The sequence below is a fragment of the Anas platyrhynchos genome, chromosome 3 (genome assembly GCF_047663525.1).
Source record: "Anas platyrhynchos isolate ZD024472 breed Pekin duck chromosome 3, IASCAAS_PekinDuck_T2T, whole genome shotgun sequence".
NCBI classification, from domain to species: Eukaryota; Metazoa; Chordata; class Aves; order Anseriformes; family Anatidae; genus Anas; species Anas platyrhynchos.
Genome location: NC_092589.1, coordinates 48,900,265 through 48,914,902, shown reverse-complemented (window position 1 = coordinate 48,914,902; position 14,638 = coordinate 48,900,265). Strand labels below are relative to the sequence as shown.

The 14,638-nt window shown below is 46.2% G+C and overlaps 1 protein-coding gene across 30 annotated transcripts in view; it reads left to right on the top strand.

Moving 5' to 3' along the window:
• Positions 1-14,638, top strand: part of QKI (QKI, KH domain containing RNA binding) — a 449,819-nt gene that overhangs the window by 180,652 nt on the left and 254,529 nt on the right. For 29 of the 30 annotated variants that reach the window (XM_072035850.1, XM_072035847.1, XM_072035848.1 and 26 more), the window contains 3 exons: positions 479-524; positions 5,593-6,590; positions 13,257-13,423. The gene's annotated coding sequence lies outside the window, so the exon portion shown is untranslated. Of the gene's footprint in view, positions 1-478; positions 525-5,592; positions 6,591-10,875; positions 11,003-13,256; positions 13,424-14,638 lie in introns of all 30 variants that reach the window. The other variant, XM_072035858.1, reaches the window with a different exon arrangement.

The following is a 14,638-nucleotide window of genomic DNA, read 5'->3' as shown; positions in this document are numbered from 1 at the left end:
CACTTATCCTTCTTCATAAACCTTCTCTCCCCTAGTCAGAGCTCCCCAGGCAAGCAGGGGCACCTGCCCCGCTGCCTGCCGCAGCCCCATGGAGCCTGACTCAGCTCCATGGGTGCTCAGCAGCACTGCTGGAGAGCCGGCTGGCATTGGGGTGCAGCTGTCACATGGCAGGATCATTAACTTGGATAATAAGACTGAGACATGGCAAACCACCCCGGATTTGTAGAGCTCCCTGTTTGGTTTTGCAGTGTTTCTGACATAAACCCCTGTAGAGCTGAGTAGTTGTGAACCTTTCAGTAGTATGTGCTGCATCCTGCTTGCTATGATAATAGATACAAATCCTTCTTTATGTGCTCGTGATTTCAAATACATGTTTGTTGCTTTGTTTTAGGAAAAGCAAGGAGGGAGCTTTCATTTTATAGACAGTCTTGCTGTTATAATACATGTGCATGAGTTTTTTCTTGTTTTTCTTTTGCAGGTTTGCCCATCTGCATGTCCCATGACTGTTTGGAAACAGAGAAAAAGTAAGTAGGGATTTTAGTGACTTAAAGAATAACTTGTATCATAATCTGTTCATTTGGTGAATTCTCTCACTCAGTATGGAAATTGACCCGAGCTGTGCAAAAGGATGCTGCTGACTAGAACAGAGAGGTGAAGGTGAATCTTGCAGAAACAAATCTCATATATTTACAGCTCTGCTGTGTGGTGGATGCAAGAATATGCTGGATATTGTAACAATTTCTTCATGTTTATCCATAAACTTTGTCTGACATCACAGAATCTCAGGAAATTACAAGGACAAAAGGAGACCAACCTGCCTGTTCAGGTCTGCCTGTCAGTGAAACAGCATCCTACTCTACAAAACATAGTACACACCACAACTCCATTGTACATCTCTTGTCCAGGTGCTTTATCCAACAGAGCACTGACACACCTCTTGATGAGTGTTGTTAAAGAGGCAGCAAGGTACAAACACATATGTTATATCTTTTGCTGCCATTCCCAAATGTTTCAAAATCATGAGTCAGATCTCACCATCCCTTACATTGGGTGACTAGCTGAAATAACGTTCATGAAAACACAAATGTGTCCTCTGGCATGCACTTTATTGGTTCTATTTTTTTGAACCCTCTGAAGTCACTCAGGTTAAATTTTAAGTCTTTTGTTTTCTATAGCCACAAGCGATAGAAAATTCTGCCGATGTTTCCATCCATTCAGTTACAGGAGTCAGTTACAGAAAGTGGGGAATTACAGGGAATTGTTAGAGAGGCGCTTTCGTGATGCTTCTGACACATTTCTGCCGAACTGTGCTGATCTGCCTTTCCAGAATTAAGAATTATGTACATTAAGTTCTGCATGAGGGATTTTGGGGCAGGATGTGGTAAGAGACAAAGGAGAACAGCAAAGGGTGTAAAGGGGAGTAACGATGTTACAGGAGAGGGTGCTGTGTGCAGGGACCATGCGTACAGGTTTAGGAGAGGTTGAGCATGAGTATGGGCTCTGGGCACACGCCTGCACATGGACTTGGAGATGCAGCTCCTGAGGGGACAGTTCAGAAACTTCCAGCTGTGAGCACTTGAGGTGACAGCAGGCTGGTGCCATCTTCTCATACCTGTTGGGGCAGGAGTGCTCTCTGCCCTGGCTTATAGTTAGAGTGAGCTGACATAGCTCCTGACAGCAATGGGTCACCTCTCATGAACAACTTGTTCCATACAGACAGATTTACAATTATGAGAGCAAAGCAAAAGGCCTGCAAGCGTTTTAACAGCACGGAAACAGTGAATCCCTCCTTGTGCCCCCAGCGCTCCACAATTTTCTGGGTCTGCAGAAAGAAAGCATTGCTGTTTTTCTCTTCTGCTCTGCTTTGGACCTGTAGAAATACAGGGGCCTTGGATGGTGACCAAGAGGGCTGCGTGGGGGCAGTGGGGCCTGCTGTCTGGTAGAGCAGGGGCCCTTCCTAAGCTGTGTCATGCAATTAAAGCCACGGCCTCCAATATAAAGTCTTCAGAAGGGGTTATCAGGCCCACTGTGCTTGGAAGAGCTGCCTAAGATGAGTATCTGTTTAAGATGAGTATTTTAGGCACTTATTGAAGACTGAAATACAGACTGAATATTCAGTGGGAACCTGCTAGGAGCTCAGCACTGTCTAAAGTTAGGCTCTTCTTTATCGGCAGGGTTGCCAGTACTGTCCGTACTACTGAGATGTGGCTCTGCAGGACCCATCTGGTCCTGCAAAGGAGGTTCAACCACGTGTCTTCTTCTGAGCTCTCATATCTCACAGTACCTCCATTCCCAAGGTGCTCATGTCTACATTTTTATCTCTGGTTCAAAGTCTTCATTTGCTGCTTGCTCCCATAAGGGGATTTTTTTGTCCTCCTCTGCATTGTCTCTTTTGTTACAGAAAGCTTTGAAAGCTTCAGTTTGAGATTTGTATCGTTCAGCCCCAAGAGCCAAGGCTTTTGGACCCTCCAGGAGTCTGGCCTTGAATCCTGCTACATGTCGGGGTGCCAGAAATGTTCTGGAGGTGCAGTCACCAACTCCTCGGTGTCTCACTGCTTCAGTGTATTTGGCTGTGCTCTTTGGCAGCCTTCACTTGGTGCTCTGACACCAGAGTTTTGATACTAATCGCACTGTTTCCTGGGAGCATTGCTTAGATTCTTCTCTCACTGATACAAAACCTTTTATTCTGTAAAGTGGTGCATTTTCCAAGCCTCTGTAGCAGGAGTCATCATGCTCCAGCCATGGATTCATGGGCAGAAAATGCCAGTGGGATGCCCTGGCTGAAACAGCTGCTCATACCAGTGTGTCAGTTCAGAACATACAGATGGAAAATGCTGTTTTTTTCCCCCCCATTGATCACTGTCCAAAACATCTGAGGCTCCAACAGATGAGCCAGAAGGGAGCAAAGTTGCCATTCCCACAGCTTTGGTACTTTCTATCACATCTTAATTTCTTCAAAGGTGTCCACATAGCACTGCAGGCTCAGAGCTGTGTCCTTGATGGCCCCTCACCAGAGGCTTGCTCTGCCTAGGGGTGGCTGCACGGACTTGCAGGCCTTGGTTCAGCTCAGGTGTGGGCACAGACAGGTTTCTGCAAGCCTAGGGGTCCATTCATCCTTCAGCTCTGCCTTTTTAATTTTTTTTTTTTTTCTTTCCCTGTTGCTGCTGCAGGTGGCTTGAGTATCTCATGCAGCTCTTCTGTTTTAGGCAGATAAAGACATCTGTAACTGTCAATATCTAGCGGCCCTGTCCCTCTGCCATTTTTCTTTTGTTGTTTTACACGGACTTTTACAAGCAGCTCGCTCTCAAATTTCCGATGAAATGAATCATGTCGGCAGAGGCCATGAATCTGTTTCCCATTCAAAGTCAGGGGAAGGCTTCATAGGTGCTGGGGCTGAATTAGGCTGAACAGCTACGGTAACCCATTTATGGGTGCTTTACCTTGGAAATCGCCCCCCCAAAAAGGCCCTGACAGGTCACTGAGGTGGGAAAGTCATGGCATGCTGCAGGAACACGCACCGTGGCACAGTGTTGGTGCCAAGTGCCTTCTCTTCAAAACCCTTCAGCTCGCAGATGCTCACGTGGTGGGCCTGGCTGGCCGCGCAGCCAGGAGAGCTTGATGATAAGAAATGGTCTGTCAGTGGCAGTGGGCTTGCGGCAGCACGGATGTGTTGTCTGCAGAAAGAGGAGAGGAGCGAGGGGAGGCGGGGAGAGAGGAGCCACCGGCGGGAGGTGAGGATAGGGGGAGTGGAGGTCGGAGGAAGCGTGGGCTTGGAAGCAGGATCAGAATGTAATGCTGCTGCTCTGCGATTTCATTTTGTTTTATTTCTTAAGTAAAAAGGCAGATAAAGCTGGCAGGTTCTAATGTGGGCAAGTGTCCAGAAACTCCCTCCAACGCGGGTAACTTATCCGTGTCCGTTCTGCCACCCACTCCCCGCCACCATCGCTCACTGGGGCACCCGGAGAGCACTGCGGTGGCCTTGGGTCACTCGCTCCTCAGCTGCCAGGGCATGAGCAGAGGCTGCTGATTTTTGGGACTTTGAGTAAATCCGAGAAGGATCAGTGGGTCCTTGCCTGGCCACTGACCAAATCAAAGTCTCACTTCAGTGTGGGAAGCTTCAGAGTGGGTTTTAAGTACTGAATATTTGTCACTGACTTTGCAGGCTCCATTGCTCTTACCCCTAATCTTCCTCACTTGCTTGCACTGTGCATGCAGAGGCAGGGAGGGATGATAATGGACTTGCTGTTGTACTTGCTGTTCCCATAACAAACGGCAGGATCCTGACATAAATTGTTTGAACATGTAACACTGTTCTTACTTCTTAACGATAAGGGCTTAGGAACTGCCCTTTTCCAAAATGAAAGAAATGAACCAATGTTATCTCTTTGTTTTAAAAAATGATCCCTGTGACTGCAACAACAAAAAGCCATTACAATGAGCCTTAAAGGTCTAGCAAGCTTTTATGGGAGAGATTTTCCACTCACCAAGCCTGGCTTTGTTCCCGTTTTCTCTCCCTCTTCCCAGCCTGCATGGCTCAAGCTTTCTAGGGCAGCTCATGCTCCTAGGTACATCTGAGCTGAACAAGAAGGCCCTAGAGGACATGTCGGAGGTCAGACCTGGAGGAAGAAGTAGCTCCTTTGGTTGCTGTGTCTAAAGCCAAGTGCTCGAGATCTTGATCCAGTCCCAAGTGCATCCATCATCAATTATATATCTGTACTCAGTGTTTACACAGCTTTCTTGTTTAGCATGAAATATTTACTTTGAGGCTCTGCATCTGCTGCTAAGCCCAACAGGAATGTCTATTGCTTGTGCTGAGGAGATAAAATTCCACCGTAACCCTTCGGTGCTACAGCACAAATCTATTAGGTGGCTGTTGCTGGGCTCATGCCAAGCCACGGTGATCAGCCTGCTGACTCTTGCCTGGGTCAGTGAACACAGTAGGGGTACTTGTAGGTTTTAAAATTTTCAAGTAAAAATAAAACAAAACAAAACAAACCCCCTCTATTATCACATGTTGAATAGATTTATGTTTATGTAGGTAGTAGGGAGAAATTTTTAAAAAAAGGGTTCAAGTGGTATACACAGACACATGCCTGTGCAGACAGACATGCAGGTTCGCACTCGTGGGTCTGAAGTAAAAAGAAGTGATCAAGAAGTTGCTTTATTGCTATCTTAAGACACAACTTGAGCTCTTAGAGGTGGTTTTATGATCTCTGGAACAGAAGGACTGGAAATTTAACCCATTTGATTTCTGCATAACTCTCCTGCCTTAAACATGCATATGTAGGTTAATGCACGCACCCATTAACTCTCCCACTGTCAAGTGCTGTTAGTCTATCTGCTTAATGCCCTGCTGGGAGGGAGATGAATGGGCTCCTCCAGATGCCATCTTGATGCTGCTTTTTTTAGTTCAGCCCCGGAGGATGCAGATCTTAGATGGCTCTCCTGAAGCTGTGGGAGGTTGTGCAAAGCACTCCATGGGCATACTGTCTCACCTTATATTTCCAGTTTAATGATAACTATGCAATTCTTAGGTATGTTAAGTGAAAATAATGTCTTTCCCAAAGTACATAACTGCTCTCCATGTTGCAGGTGGGCAAAACAAGCTGCTGAGTGCTTCATTGGTCTGGGCTGAGCCTCCCAGCAGGCCAAATGCAGGAGTGTGAATTGGCTCCTCACTTATAACAGCTGCCTGTCAGCCCAGAGCCCAATCCACCAGGCCATGGCTGAAGCTAAGAATGGGCAAGAGCAGACAAGAGAAGAGGAAGCTGCATGGAAGAGAACAATGAGACACGTGAAAGCAAAGTCCTCATCTGTCTCCAGAGGCCTTGTGACCACTAAGTGAAAGACTACGAATAAGCTTCCTTTAATGAATTCCTTATCAGGTCTTTGGCATAGCTGCGTCTCAGTGATGTGTCTCCCAGCTCAAGACAGTAGAGAGGTATTCAGCGTTAGGATGCTGGGTGTAGGAGAAAGCAGGTGGATTTACTTAGCTCCTTTGGGTGAGCAAACTGGGAGCATTTTCTATTGTTGAGGCAGGAATTAATATTAATGTATAATTGCTCTTTTCCTTTGGATGTATCACAATGTTGGCCTATGCAAAGAGGAGCAGGGTGGGGGAGGAGGAGAGGAAAAAAAAGAGCTATGGCTAGAGGCAGTATGGACTTGAGGCACAGCTGAGTGATGAGGAGTGGGAGATGCTGAGCAGGCTCACACACACAAGGGCTGTACTTGTTGACTCTCCCTGATTGTGGAGAAAGACAAACCTTAGAAGGGAACATATTTTCTTCCTCTCACACTTATGTGTGAGCACCATGAAACTATGCAATCAGTGTCATCTTCCAGAAGAAATCTGTTAGCAAGGAAGACAAGTGGATTTTCTTTGGCCCCATAATGAATTGCTGGGGATGCTGCATTCCCACTGCTGAGCCAGGTAGTCATGTAGGGACAGAGAAAAAGGTGAGAAGTCTGGCTGCCAGAAACCAGCTGTTGGAGCAGGTCCACCTCCTATACTCAAGAAGCAAGCCCATTTCTGAGGTACCACCCACGTGTGGAGACCAGCTCTTGTGGGATGGAAGCGCTTCCAAAATGTAAGTGGTTTCTGTTGTGCTGGGGTGTTGCGGCTTCATATGGTTCATTTCTAACCTCCTATTGACAGAATATCCAAAATGAAGATGAGCAGGCAGTGGGCTGAGGTTCAGTGCAGGGTTGTTTGATACAGCTACGGGTGTTTTGGTGGTGGGTGGTGAAAGGAAGGGAGCGAGGTGCTGACTTGTGGCCAGACCTGACTTGTGGCCTTCAGTGGGGAGGAAGGAGAGCAGTGCTGCCTGCCAGCCCTACTTCGGATGCCTTCAGGGTCTGCAGGGCCCTGTCTGGCATTCAGAGCTTCTGTGGATCTACCTTGTCACAGCCCAGGGAGGCAAGGACCTGGGGACATCCACCTGTACAGATGGGATGGCTCCTCTGTGTGCCTGGCTTGTGTCCAAGTTCCTCAGAGCAGCTGCAGTAGGGTGGAGGATGTGGTTGCACTCACATGGTGCTGGGCTGCTGTGTCTCTCTTCTTGCATGCAAAGCCCCATCTGTGCCTCCTGGCCAGCTGATTTTGGGGATGGCATGGGAAGAGGGAACACAGCAGGTCTGCCTGAGCAGGATGTCTTTGCCTGCATGGGTTCACAATGCCTGCTCTGGACATCTGGCAGGGAGCCTGCTGACATTTAGGAGAGAGAGGAGCATCCTTGTGCCCCTGTAGAATCCCATGTCCATGCCCATGCAGCTGCCCCATTTCCAGGCTGGATAAGCATGGCTGGACTGAGCCGTGGCATCCAAACCAGGGGGCTGTGCTCCCCGGAGTGCTGCTGTGTGCTTTCTGCTGTGGTCACTGCTGGAAACTGCGTGTGTCTTCCAGCAGGCATGAAGCAGCGTGATGCCAGCCATCACATGCCACTGGTCCTTCCTCTTCTCCCCAGAAGGAGCAGTCTGGACAGAGTCTGGGTTTTGTCTCTTACAGAAAGACATGTGGAGGCATGGGTGCGTGTCCCCTTGAGGATGCACACTTAGATGAGGCGAAATGAGAACCATGCCTTTTGTGTGGAGCTGCAGAGGGGCAAACCTCAAAGCAGCCCTTCTCTGGGGCTGGGTTTGGTGGCAGCTCTGCCCTGTCCCCTTTCTGTGGTGGGTTTCTGACCACCCGTCTGTTCTGCAGGCGGTGAGCACAAACATGGGCCAGCTTTTATTTGGTTTGCATGGTGGATTTTGCTGTTTTCTGGGGGTGGGAATGCCGCCTGCTCTGAGGCAGCTGCACCTCCCTGCCCCAGCTGCCACAGCTCAGCTTCGCCTCAAAACACATTCTTGTGCTGGGTGCAGTGCCTCTGTGCTCTCAGATGGAGATTGGCTTTTATCTGCCTCTGTCTGCACGGCATCTGCTTCCTTCTGCCTCTTTAATCCTCTGCATTTTCCATAACCTAAAATAAACCAGTAACAAATCTGGGATGTGATTCTCCAGCCAAGGGGACAGATCTGGGGCTGTGGCATTTTGTACCTACCGTGGTTTCTGCAGCAGTCCTCTTTCTTTTTTCCTTCATTACACAGAAGACTTGTGAGAAATGTATTCTTATGTCAGTAGCATTCAAAGGCAAAAAGAAAACCTGCCAAAGAGAGCCTTAAAAGTCTGACATATCATTCAGAGGAGAATTTTCACTAGAATTATGCTGGAATTTTTCCAATAAATAAATTCTGCAGACTTTTAAGGGAGAGCTTTTAGATTAATGGAAATATTACTTAAATTAAAATTCATCCCATTAAGCCATCAATTCCATTGTCATTGCAACATCATGTGTTTAATTTTAACGATGTGCACAAATAAAAAGGAAGCAATGCAAGAAAGCTATTTGTTTTATTGTGCCAAGAGCTGAGTATGGGCTGCTGTGGAAAGTTAAATACAAGATAGAGTGGGCACAAGGCAGGATCAACAGAGATGTTAAAATGCATTTGCAGAAAGTGTATTGCACTGTACTGAGTATGGAAATGCTGAGAAGCATACTCTGGCTTATATTTTCAGTGAGTTGCGGAGTGTTTTTTTTTTTGTTGTTGTTGTTTTCCCCCACACACTTTCAATGATTTCAGGAGGAGGCCTTAAGCAGTGTCCAGGCGCTGTAGCTTTGTTTCCGGAGCCTCATGTTGAGGAGAACTGATCCCTGACCCCAGCTGGGATATGTCCCAGCTCACTGTTGTGCCAAAGAAACAGTTTCAATTTGGCAGCTTAGCCCCTCTAAGCTGCCAAGTTGAAACCATGTCTTGAGCTCTCTGCACTTGCAAAATGAGGCTCTCACAAGAGCAGACTTCATGCCACCTGCATCAGGACCTTCATCTTCCAACCTGGCTGGACAACCTGAGTGTCAGCACTTGGTGTTTCAGAGACTCTGCTTCCCATCTGCAGAAGGATGGATGAGTGAGTGAGGGGGAAAAAGCTAACTGGCTTCAACTTCTTCTGCCTTCTGGTATGATTCATGTTAGACTGGGGTGGGGGAAGGTGGACGAGAAGGTTCCCACATTTTCCAGTGTGTCACTACTCAGCAGACCACAGGGCTCTTGCTTGGAATGAACATGAGCTCCCACTCCGGTGGTTTTCCTCTTAAGGCACCAAGTCTCTGTCCTCTGGGAGTCACCCCAGACGTAGGACCCACTGCTCATGCCTTGGCAGACAGCAGGAGCAGTCCCATGAGGAGGTGGGTCCCCAGCAGACAGGACTGTGCTGCCCTTGGGCAGGGTGGGCCTTGGTAGGAGAGGCTAGCCCCTGTGAGAGCTGCCACACCACAACCGTGGTGCTGCACTCCCCGGGAGTCTGCTGGGGCTTCTCGTGACAACTTCTGTGCTGCAGTACCCTAGGGTGCCTTGTGGCTATTTCCCATTTCATTTTGAAGAGCTTGGTCATCCTTCTGGCATCTGGAACCAGACGGGGGTTTACCCTGAAGCCTCTCTGTCATACAAGGTGGGCCCCCAACCCAGGGGCCACACTCCAGCATTTAAAGTACTGCTTACAAGGAGGGGAAAAAAAAAAAAAAGGTCATGTTTGGGGGGGGGAGTTATGTGGGTTTAAGAAGGGTTTTAAGGCGGCATGTAGATGCAGCTAACTGCAGTGAAGCTACTTGGTGACTCAGGTGTTGCTTGAGTTCAGACTGAAGCAGGTTATTCAGCAGAGCAAGCTGGCACAGAGGTTGGAAGGTGAGAGGTATCACTGCCCATTGATATCTTCCACGTCCACGTCAACACCAGCTCTCAGGACAGCAGCTCCAGTATCAGCAACCTAGGGGACTGTGACCTCCCATTGCTCAGAAGACAAACCAGCTGTGGTCTGCGGACACAGGAGCTGCGTTGTGGGAAATGCTCCACCCTGTGGGAAGGACTGAGCCGGTCTGGCTGGCTTTTGGGGCAGGTTCTTCTTTCTGCCTTTGAGCTTTACTGAAGGTGAAAGGGTCTTGGGGTGGGAGGACCACTTCCCCATGAAAGGCCACACATTGTGCAAGGCCTGGCCTTGCTCACCACCAGTCCTGGGAAGGTTTGACCTGAAGCTCATTCCTTCACTGCTGACTTCTTGGTATGTGCAGCAGCTTGTTGGAAAATGCATTAGGTTTCATGCCCTTATGGGGCTTTGGGATTGCTTTTTTTAGAAGTGGGGAAATGACTCAATTTGAAGTTTGAGGTGGCCTTAAGTGAACAGAAAACCCAAGTAGGTCACTGGTGCATCCCTAGGTTTCTCATGCCCTCTTAGGCTTTGCTATGCAAAATGAGCAGTGCTTTTCTTGCTGAGGCTAAGAATACCTTCCAGGCCAAGTTCCAAGGTCAAGCCTCCTCCATCTATATGAATTAACTGTCTTCAGCACAAATTTGAAGGAGTGCAAATGCGTCGTTGTTAGAGCATGTTTTGAGAACAGCTTCAGGAGCACTGAGCATATTGTTACTTGCAATGAGGCAGGGTTCCCAGACATTTCACTGAAATTGCTGTTTAGGCTCAGTTTCCACAGTGGCTAAAAAGTCTCTCCTTTGTTTCCAGGTTACTTCTTTGCCATAGAACAATTATTTGTTTTTCACCAGCAGCATAAGATACATTTTCCTTGGGTTCCCTTGAGTGTTTTGTGCTTGTGGTCAGTGAAAGAAAAGGTCAGTGACTCTGGCTGCTGCATGTTGCCACGGCTTCTTTTTCACAGCTGGATTTCGCAGGGTCCTGAGGTAGGGATGGGCTTTCATTCAGGGGCACTGGAGTTCATGACCAGTGGGTTCCGTTTCCTTTTTGTTGTTGTTGCCTTTAGCTAAAGGCCGTTCTCTGCATTCCTGCTGAATTGTTCCTGTTTTCATCTCTGCCTCTTGCCTCCCCTTCAGCCCTCAGTCTTGGTTCAAAGGAGCCTTAAACCAAGGTGACTTCATACCTGGTGCAACCCAAGGACAATTCACTCCTGGGAAAAGAACAGACAGTTTGTATGTTCCCATCATCGCCATCAGTCCACTGGTGAATTGAGTCCCTTCTTTTTTTTATCATAATCTTTTCTTCCTGTGGTCCCACTTCTTGGTCACTGTATGCCATACTTGTAGCTAAAGGCCTGCTTCTAGACCCGTATTGCTACACGCAGACTTGTTTCTCACCTGAGAAATGGGCACGATGATTCTTCCATGCCTCCTAGGGGCATGCTGAAGAAAAACATATTAAGTTATCCTGACCTCCTATCTTTATGATTATTGTGTGTGGTCAGTGCACATAAACTGGATGGGTGCATGTAGCAAAGCCACGTGAGATGTTAAGGTGGTCCTCCTGGCTACGTGACAGCTCCTCATTAACAAATGCTCAGTGGTCACTTTGACTGGAGACTAGGGGCAGAGCCTGCATTTCCCTGATTGCCCAGGAGAGACCATACCTCTTAAGAGCAGGGAAATCTCTCCTCGGGGGCTGGTGTCCCATGGGGAGCAGTTGGACTCCATCCAGTGCATCTATGTAGCGGTCACTTGTAATCATTGCTAATCTAATGAGAGTAATAGGAAGGCATGGAGTCCAGCAGAGATTTATTGGTCTGAGGGGATACCACTGACAGAGACAAAGCAAGGGACAATGTTTCCCAGAAATAAATGCTGACATTTATGGAAACATAGAGTATACGTCCACATCTATTTTGAGTGTTTGCGTGAGAGCTACCTGGTAAGCCTCCATTATGGGTATATTTCCTAAAGGGTAATAAGTTTTTCTCTTAAGCTAATATTCTAAAGGGATGGATTAAATTAAAGGTTCATTTAAAAACTATTTCTTTTCTCCTGGAAGGTGAATAATAGTTTTCACTTGCACTGCTGCAGCCCTTCATAACATGTTTTATTTGCATATATGATTTGGTTAGCTGGCGTTACTTCAAACTTCATATTATTCATTTTTGGTGGTTAAAGAACAATCTGGGCCCTGATCCTTTACATTAATCTCATAAATTAATCACACTGGATAAAATCTTGTCTTCACTGATGTTGACAGCAAAACTGCCATGGATGTCATCTGGGTCAGTGTTTCACCTGCTCCTCGTGTGCTTAAATGCACACCTGAGTCCCTGTTTCACTGACATGCTGTGTGCTAGGGCTCTCCGTGGGTTCAGCCAGCAACTCCTGCCCTCCAATAGAGATGTGAAGACCTCAGGAGATAGACTGTTGAAAAATCAAAGTCCTATTGCAAAAATACTGAGCTGTTTTTCACCTTCCAGGAGCTGAACAGGTTAAAGGAGTGAAATCCAGGCTGCCCACACCACTTGCACGTAATGGTTACTCAGGGTCAGTGTTTCCCCACGCAGTTGACCAGGAATTGATTTTTGTGTGTGTGTGTGTGTTTGAATAGGTCTATCTCTCAGCAGCAGAGAGAAAGGCATTATAAACATGGGAAAATCTGATATGGAAAAGCTGGCAAGGGATAATGTTCGTATTTTTTAGGACTAATATATATGCATGTATCTAATGAATGATATATTATATATCTCATAAAAACTGTATTAAAACATATCAGGATTGTGAAGTGAAATATTGGGCTATGGATGGATGGTGTTCGCTGATGGAATAAATATCCCTCGTAGTTGGCTTGGGTTCATTTTATCTCTTTATTCTTCACTTTCACTATTCAGTAGGGGGTTTCAGGCTTCCTACTCTCTGCAGAGGATCAGTCACTTTCTCCCTGTGGTATTCTCAGCAGAGCATCTTCATCCTCTGCATATTCACAGCTGACTGGGTGCATTGAAGTGCTCTTATTTTTTTTTTTTTTTTTTTTCCTGAAAAACTTGGTAGAGAGGAAAATCAAAAAGAGGGTCAACTAACTGGGCAGGTCCCTATAGGAAACTTGAGGACCTTGTTTTTGTTGAAATTGCTTGGTGCTTCGTGATGTTAATCTTTTCCACCTGGTAAGATAGCCAGATACAAGAGATCATGGTTAGTTTTTACTGAAAGGTGTTTTTTTTTTTTTTTTTTTAAATATACTAGATAGGCTTATTTACAAAAACATACAAATCTTGACCACAGACAGAGTCAAAGAGCGAGTGACTTTGCAACCAGATTTCTGCCAGCACTGTGTTTTTTTTTTTTTTTCCTTTTTTTCTTTGCTGGGCATAAATTCCCTGTTTTTGTTTCACCTTTGTATGTGTTTTTTTTTTTTTTCTTCCCTGGACTATCGCCATTCTGCTGCAGACACAAAGCAATAACCAGATAAGCTCTCCGCTTTACACCTGCGTTTATGTGCTTGCATTTAGGATGGAAGCTGGGCTGAGTCCTTCCCAAAGGTTGTGCGTGAAGGGCAGCGACTGCATCCGAGTGGCAGGAGTCTCCGTGCTCAAAGCAGAGATCATCTTCCCAGCACCACCTGGCTACTCTGCAAATTAATCTTTGGACGCCTGAAGATGGGCACCCAGAAAATGAGGTATGGCCAGTGGCGGTGTGTGACAAATTTAGATTAGGAGTAATCTGTCACAGCCAGGGATGGTATCCACTTCTGAACTCGCTGGCAAGAAATACTCATTGACATTAGTGGGAGCACAATGGGGGCCCAGCTTGCCCACAGTTACTATATTAAATGACCCGTAACTCAAAAGGTCTTGGATGAAATTTATTATTCTGCACCCAGCACATCAGTTTGCAGTGACATTTAGCTGAAGACAAACTCTGAAGAAGTGATAAGCTAGGGGAAAGCAGGAAAAAAAAAAAAGTAAAAATAAATTAAGTCTAGTTAATTTTATTAATGGCTTGTAGTTTAAATAGCTGTGGGTAATTTTCTTCTGCATCTGTAGAAATAGTCAGATAGAAGGATTTGCAGATTCCACAGAATTTCCAGAACAAACCAGGTACTAGGAAGGTTTTACTATGGAAACTGTTTTCACTGTTCAGGAAAGAGAAATTCCTCCTATTTGTTGTCATTGATGTAGGTCCTTCATTGACAGACCACCCCAGTGGTCTGTTGCTCTGGTGGTGGTGGTAGTGAAGGTCCCCCCTTTTATCTCCATGCACATGTACGTGCTGACATGTGAAACTGCTTCTTTGAATGCTGTTCTATTGCTTCTTCAATTTGGGAATTAAAATGGAAAGTGCATTCACTCCTTAATACAGAAAGAAAAATGGAAATGTTATTTTTAAATATTTAAAGTGGTTAAAATAGCAATCAGCATAAAGGGAGTTTGGTCCATTTTTTAAAAATGCAGCCCCACAATGGCAGGTGAATTGCAGGCCTTTGCACTTGGATCCAGTCTCCCTTTGCATTTTGATGAGATTTCATGGTTCTTTCATTCATTTATGGTAATGAATCAAATTATGCTATAAAAAGTTAGCAATGAAGACAAGAGATGCTGCTTGTTTTAAAGTATTTTGCATAAGTGCAGTGCCTTTTAATTTTGGGTAATGCCAGTGATTGATAATGTAGTCTAAAAGCAAATAAAATGCTGGCATATCCTCTGTAGGCTTTTCTTCTGTTGATAAATATCATTGCTGCCACAGATATGCACATCTTTGTCTGGCTTTGTCCAGCTGTGTGCAGTAGTATAGGGCAGTCCTTTTATTGTTTGGGCTCATAGAAGTCCTGAATGTATAGGCCAGCTATTTATAATTCTTAGCAACCTCGTACGGATTTCTGAATGTTGCATAA